The following is a 6,769-nucleotide window of genomic DNA, read 5'->3' as shown; positions in this document are numbered from 1 at the left end:
GCCGGGATCCGGCGAAACCACGTATGATGCCCCCGCATAGACGGTCGGCGCCGCCTCTGCATGCCATGCCTTTGGGCTAATTCGCTTCGCGGTCGCCACAACCTCGGCCTTCTTCACCGGTGTCTTTCTCGCAGTTTCGGTCTCAGTCTTTGTTTGTGATGCCTTCTCGGCCTTCATGGTTTCAGCCCCAATATTCGTCGCCGGCGCATGGCACCGGCCATCAGAGATCACGGTCTCCGCCTTCTCTGGCGGATCCCCACATTGATCCGCAGCTGACGCAGTCTCGGACAGCGCGTGCGCACCGTGTTGGCACGTAGCTGCCTCGGACTCGACCTTTTCTATATGCGCAACGGGAGTCTCCACGGCCGGGGTCACCGTGGTCTCCGACTTGGGCACGGCGTGCTCGCCGCGCTTCAGGATCACGACGCCCTCCATGGCGCGCTTTTGCGGCTGCGCCATCGCGGCCGCGTGGCGTGGCTCCCGCCCGCGCGGCCTCCCCTGGGCCGGTCGCGCCTGCCTGCTGTCGGACGTGCCGGCGGCATGCGCGGCGTCGATGTCGCGGGACGGGCACCTTCGAATGGCGTCGCGGTGGAGCCGGCCGCCGAGGCAGCCTGTGGACCGGTGGGTCAGCGTTGCCATCAGTACCATATACTATCTGTCGTCGCGGGTGCGTCTTCTCGTGCTTTGCTCGCCGGCGCGCGGGAGAGGGCAGGTGGAATCGTTGGTGGAGTGGAAGTGGGGCAGCTCGTGTGCTTATATAGGCGCCAGTGTAACTAGGGTGTTCCGATTTTAGACACGAGCCCGGATTCATCTCCGAGTTGGACTTGGAGGACGAACTAGGCAGCTAGCCCGATTTAGAGCAACTCTAGCGAGCTAGATCCCATATCAAACCTGCATCCGCATAATATTCGTCGCTTTGCGGTTTAGAGCCAAGAAAAGGGCCAGATACCGTATAGAGCTCGCATCTGAAAATATTTTTTCGGACCATTCAGTTCCGCGCCGCGGAAACTAGTACCCAGTTTTGCGAGCCTGCCCGAGCCCCGCTTTGCCGCGAAGGAAATTCAGCTCATCCCCGCTTCCGCCGATCCCGCCGACCCAACTCTCTCCGGCCCCGCCATGGCAAGCTCATACCGCGACGGAATCCCCCAAGCCGCCAGTGATCGCTGACTAGGCCGCGCCGCGTGGATCGGCCCTGTTCACCGCTCCCGGATCTCGAGCATATGAGGGGGAAATGCAGATCGCTTCAGTGAAGATGAAGATCGGGGTCTTCTCCTTCGATTCTCCAAAGATCAAGAGCTTTTGGATGGTTGGAGGAGGAGATCTCGTGATTCTTGTGTTTTGTGAAGTGGCTCTAATGGTGGATGAACTTGAGCAAGAATGAGCAGTTTCTTCCAATGGGAAAGAGAGCTATTTATATGAGTAGACGCTCCAGATCTGACTTTTATGCATTTTTTCGTATAAAACCGGAACTACCGGCGTAGGAGTCGGAAGTTCCGGCTGGATCCCACTTCTTCCGAAAAGATGCTGGAGCAGGCGCTGGCGGAACTAGGGCGGAACTTTCGGTGGGCGGAACTTCCGGCCAAGTTCCGTCCTACTTCCAAAAACGGGGGAAAGTCCCCTGGAAACATACCGTAAGCGGATGCGCTGTTTTCGTAACAAGGCCGGAAGTAGAGCGGAAGTTCCGCTGGCTGGAACTTCCGGCCTACTTCCGCCAAACTTCTTCTGTGAAGTCCACGGTTGAGCTTTTGGCAGGAGTATCTGGGCGGAACTTCCGCCTGCTGAGGCCAAAACTTTCGTCAGGAGCAGAAACACAACAGCTCCAGTTTTGAGAAATCTATCCACGAGACGTGTGTAGTATAAAACTATGTACCTGTCTACATCAACACACATAAATTTATACCTGTGTTGATATCAAACACTCAAAACCCAAAAGGGCGGGAAATATTCTTTTAGCGGTTCGATTTTGCCTAATATCCGGATGAATTACGTGGAAATTCACCGGAATTTGGCCGAACTCTGGCGAGTCTATATGCCAAGTGCGTCGGCCCGAGGTGAATTTTTCCATCGTTGGTGCGTTGACCGTATCCAAGTTGGCCTGCAAAAATGCCTTCAAAACCCCAACTATAGAGGTCGCAGGCTTGATCTGGAAAAATGCCTACAAAATATTTACGGGTTTGACCATTTTAAGGTGTTTGGGCTGGACAAAAAACTGCCCAAATCCTCGAAGTGGCATGCAGATATCCGGACTTGACCAATTTAGGAGGTGATGTTTGATACGTCTCAAACGTATCTATAATTTCTTATGTTCCATGCTAGTTTTATGACAATACTCACATGTTTTACATACACTTTACATCATTTTTATGCATTTTCCGGTACTAACCTATTAACAAGATGCCGAAGCGCCAGTTCCTGTTTTCTGCTGTTTTTGGTTTCAAAAATCCTACATAGGAAATATTCTCGGAATTGGACGAAACAAAAGCCCACGGTCTTATTTTCCACGGAGCCTTCCAGAACACCGAAGAGGAGACGAAGAGGGGCAATGAGGCGGCCACACCATAGGGGGCGCGGCCCCACCCCTGGCCGCGCCGCCATATGGGGTGGGCCCCTCGAGCGTCCCCGACTCTGCCCCTTCGCCTATATAATCCTTCCGTCGCGAAAACCCTAGTACCGAGAGCCACGATACGAGAAAAGTTACTGAGACGCCGCTGCCGTCAACCCCATCCCGAGGGGTTCTGAAGATCGCCTCCGGCACCCTGCCGGAGAGGGGAATCATCACCGGAGGGCTCTACATCCCCGCCTCCGGACTGATGCGTGAGTAGTTCATCCTTGGACTATGGGTCCATAGCAGTAGCTAGATGGTTGTCTTCTCCTCTTGTGCTATCATGTTTAGATCTTGTGAGCTGCCTATCATGATCAAGATCATCTATTTATAATGCTACATGTTGTGTTTGTTGGGATCCGATGAATATGGAATACTATGTCAAGTTGATTATCGATCTATCATATATGTGTTGTTTATGATCTTGCATGCTCTCCGTTGCTAGTAGAGGCTCGGCCAAGTTGATACTTGTGACTCCAAGAGGGAGTATTTATGCTCGATAGTGGGTTCATGTCTCCATTGAATGCGGGGAGTGACGAGCAACCCCTAAGGTTGTGGATGTGATGTTGCCACTAGGGATAAAACATCAATGCTTTGTCTAAGGATATTTGTATTGTTTACATTACGCACAGTACTTAATACAATTGTATGTTGTTTGCAACTTAATACTGGAAGGGGTGCGGATGCTAACCTGAAGGTGGACTTTTTAGGCATAGATGCATGCTGGATAGCGGTCTATGTTCTTTGTCGTAATGCCCTAAGTAAATCTCATAGTAGTCATCATGATATGTATGTGCATTTTTACGCCCTCTCTATTTTTCAATTGCCCAACTGTAATTTGTTCACCCGACATGTTATTTATCTTATTGGAGAGACACCACTAGTGAACTGTGGACCCCGGTCCATTCTTTTACATCTGAAATACAACCTACTGCAATCATTGTTATCTGTTGTTCTTTGCAAACAAACATCATTCTCCGCACCATAAGTTTAATCCTTTGTTTACAGCAAGCCGGTGAGATTGATGATGTCTACGGGTGCTTCTATTCTTGTAGACAGTGTTGGGCCTCCAAGAGCAAAGGTTTGTAGAACAGTAGCAAGTTTCCCTTAAGTGGATCACCCAAGGTTTATCGAACTCAGGGAGGAAGAGGTCAAAGATATCCCTCTCATGCAACCACTGCAACCACAAAGCAAGAAGTCTCTTGTGTCCCCAACACACCTAATAGGTGCACTAGTTCGGCGAAGAGATAGTGAAATACAGGTGGTATGAATAAGTATGAGCAGTAGCAACGGCGCCAGAAAAGTGCTTGCTGGCGTGCAGTTGATGTAGTAATATTGCAAGAAGTAAAGATGCAGTAAAACAGTAAACAAGCAGCGATAGCAGTATTTAGGAACAAGGCCTAGGGATCATACTTTCACTAGTGGACACTCTCAACATTGATCACATAACAGAATAAATAGATAGATGCTAGACTCTACACCCTCTTGTTGGATGATGAACACCACTAACCGTGTAGGATTACACGAACCCTCAATGCCGGAGTTAACAAGCTCCACAATATTCGATATTCATGTTTAAGTAACCTTAGAGTGCATGACAGATCAACATAACCAAACCAAGTACTAACATAGCATGCACACTGTCACCTTCACACTACGAAAGGAGGAATAGATCACATCAATACTATCATAGCAATAGTTAACTTCATAATCTACAAGAGATCACAATTATAGCCTACGCCAAGTACTACACGATGCACACACTGTCACCATTACACCGTGCGGGAGGAATAAACTACTTTAATAACATCACTAGAGTAGCACACGGATAAATTGTGGTACAAAACACATTGCAATCATAAAGAGATATAAATAAGCACTTCACTATGCCATTCATAACAGATGAATAAGTATTCTGTGAAATATAGCCTAAGAGACCCACACGGTGCACACACTGTCACCTTTACACACGTGGGACAAGAAGTCTCCCGGAGATCACATAAGTAAAATCCACTTGACTAGCATAATGACATCTAGATTACAAGCATCATCATATGAATCTCAATCATGTAAGGCAGCTCATGAGATTATTGTATTGAAGTACATATGAGAGAGATGAACCACATAGCTACCGGTACAGCCCCGAGCCTCGATGGAGAACTACTCCCTCCTCATGGGAGACAGCAGCGTTGATGAAGATGGCGGTGGTGTTGATGGAGAAGCCTTCCGGGGCACTTCCCCGTCCCGGCGGCGTGCCGGAACGGAGACTCCTGTCCCCCGGATCTTGGCTTCGCGATGGCGGCGGCTCCGGAAGGTTTTCTCTGGTTTCGTCGAACGTGGTAGGGTTTTCGCGACGGAGACCTTAAGTAGGCGGAAGGGCAGCCTCGGAGGGGTCCCGGTGGGGCCACACACTAGGCCGGCGCGGCCGGGGCTTGGGCCGCGCCGCCCTCATCGTGTCCCCACCTCGTGGCCCCACTTCGTTTCCCCTTCGGACTTCCGGAAGCTTCGTGGAAAAATAGGACCCCGGGCGTTGATTTCGTCCAATTCCGAGAATATTTCCTTACTAGGATTTCCGGAACCAAAAACAGCGAAAACAGAGAGCCGGCACTTCGGCATCTCGTCAATAGGTTAGTTCCGGAAAACGCATAATAATGACATAAAGTATGCATAAAACATGTAGATATCATCAATAATGTGGCATGGAACATAAGAAATTATCGATACGTCGGAGACGTATCAATTGACAACCTCACTGTTAAGTTGGGGCAAAGTATTTTGATTGTGTTGTGCAGGTTCCACGTTGGCGCCGGAATCCCTGTTGTTGCGCCGCACTACACTCCTTCACCAACAACCTTCACGTGGCCTTCATCTCCTACTGGTTCGATAAACCTTGGTTTCTTACTGAGGGAAAACTTGCTGCTGTATGCATCACACCTTCCTCTTGGGATTCCCAACGGACGTGTGCTTCACGCGCCATCAAGCATTTTTCTTGCGCCGTTGCCGGGGAGATCAAGACATGCTGCAAGGGGAGTCTCTCACACCCAATCTCTTTACTTTGTTTATTGTCTTGCTTTATTTTATTTTCTATCTTGTTTGCTTTCCTTATATCAAAAACACAAAAAAATTAGTTACTTGCATTTAATTTATTTTGTTATCATGTCTAGCCCTGTACTTGTTACTCTGCCACCTGAGGAACTGATCTTTACTTTTAAACAAGGGGGTGAGGAGAGTTTTAAAGAAGCTTGGTCTAGAATTTTTGATTCTTATGGTAAAACTGAACCTAAAATGACTCTAAGTTTGCTTCTTAGTAACTTTTATTTTGGGCTTATTGTTCGCTATAGATATGCTTTGGATGCTTTAGTGGGAGGAGATTTCCTTCACTGCGATGGGGATCAAGCTTTTAATGCCATAAAAAAATTGGTTACATCATCTGGCTCCGCTAATAATTTTGATTCATCTCTTACTAGCATTCATAATAGATTAAACACTCTCGAAACAAATATATCTTGTTTAAAAGAAGGGTACAACCAGATTCGTGAATATTATAATTATGTTCCAGTAAGTTTTGAACCTTCAATGTGGGTCCCTACTATTAAGGTTGCTATTTGTGGTGAAACTTTTTATGCCCGTTGTGATATTATGTCTGAGTTTTGCCTTATGCCTAAAAGTATCTATGAATCTTTGACACTTTGGGGACTTCCTGAAGGTGGAGAAGGAATAACTCTTACTGATAATTTTGTTATAATTCCTAAGGGGATAGCTGAAGGTGTGTTCACAACCTTTCTTGGAAGAACGGTATCCACTGATTATCTCGTTATTGAATGTGTAGGAACAGGACAAATCACACTTGGAAGATCCCTGCTGAAACTATTGGGAGCAACCGTAGATGTGGATAAAGGCACTCTAAATTTTACCTCTACACCCGGATGCGGTCATGTATTCCCTAGACCAAAGAGTAAGAATAATAGTAAGAAGGGTAGGCGCAAAGCCCCTGGTAATAATGCTTCTTCTCTTGATGGTACTTGATTTACACTTTCTGCGCCTAGCTGAAAGGGGTTAAAGAAAAACGCTTATGGGAGACAACCCATTATTTTATTTCTGCAATTTTTGTTTTATATTTGAGTCAAGGTGCTTGTTACTAATGTATCAATACCTTTGTATCTTTAC

The sequence above is a fragment of the Lolium rigidum genome, chromosome 5 (assembly GCF_022539505.1).
Source record: "Lolium rigidum isolate FL_2022 chromosome 5, APGP_CSIRO_Lrig_0.1, whole genome shotgun sequence".
NCBI classification, from domain to species: Eukaryota; Viridiplantae; Streptophyta; class Magnoliopsida; order Poales; family Poaceae; genus Lolium; species Lolium rigidum.
Note: the sequence above shows the minus strand (reverse complement) of the source record.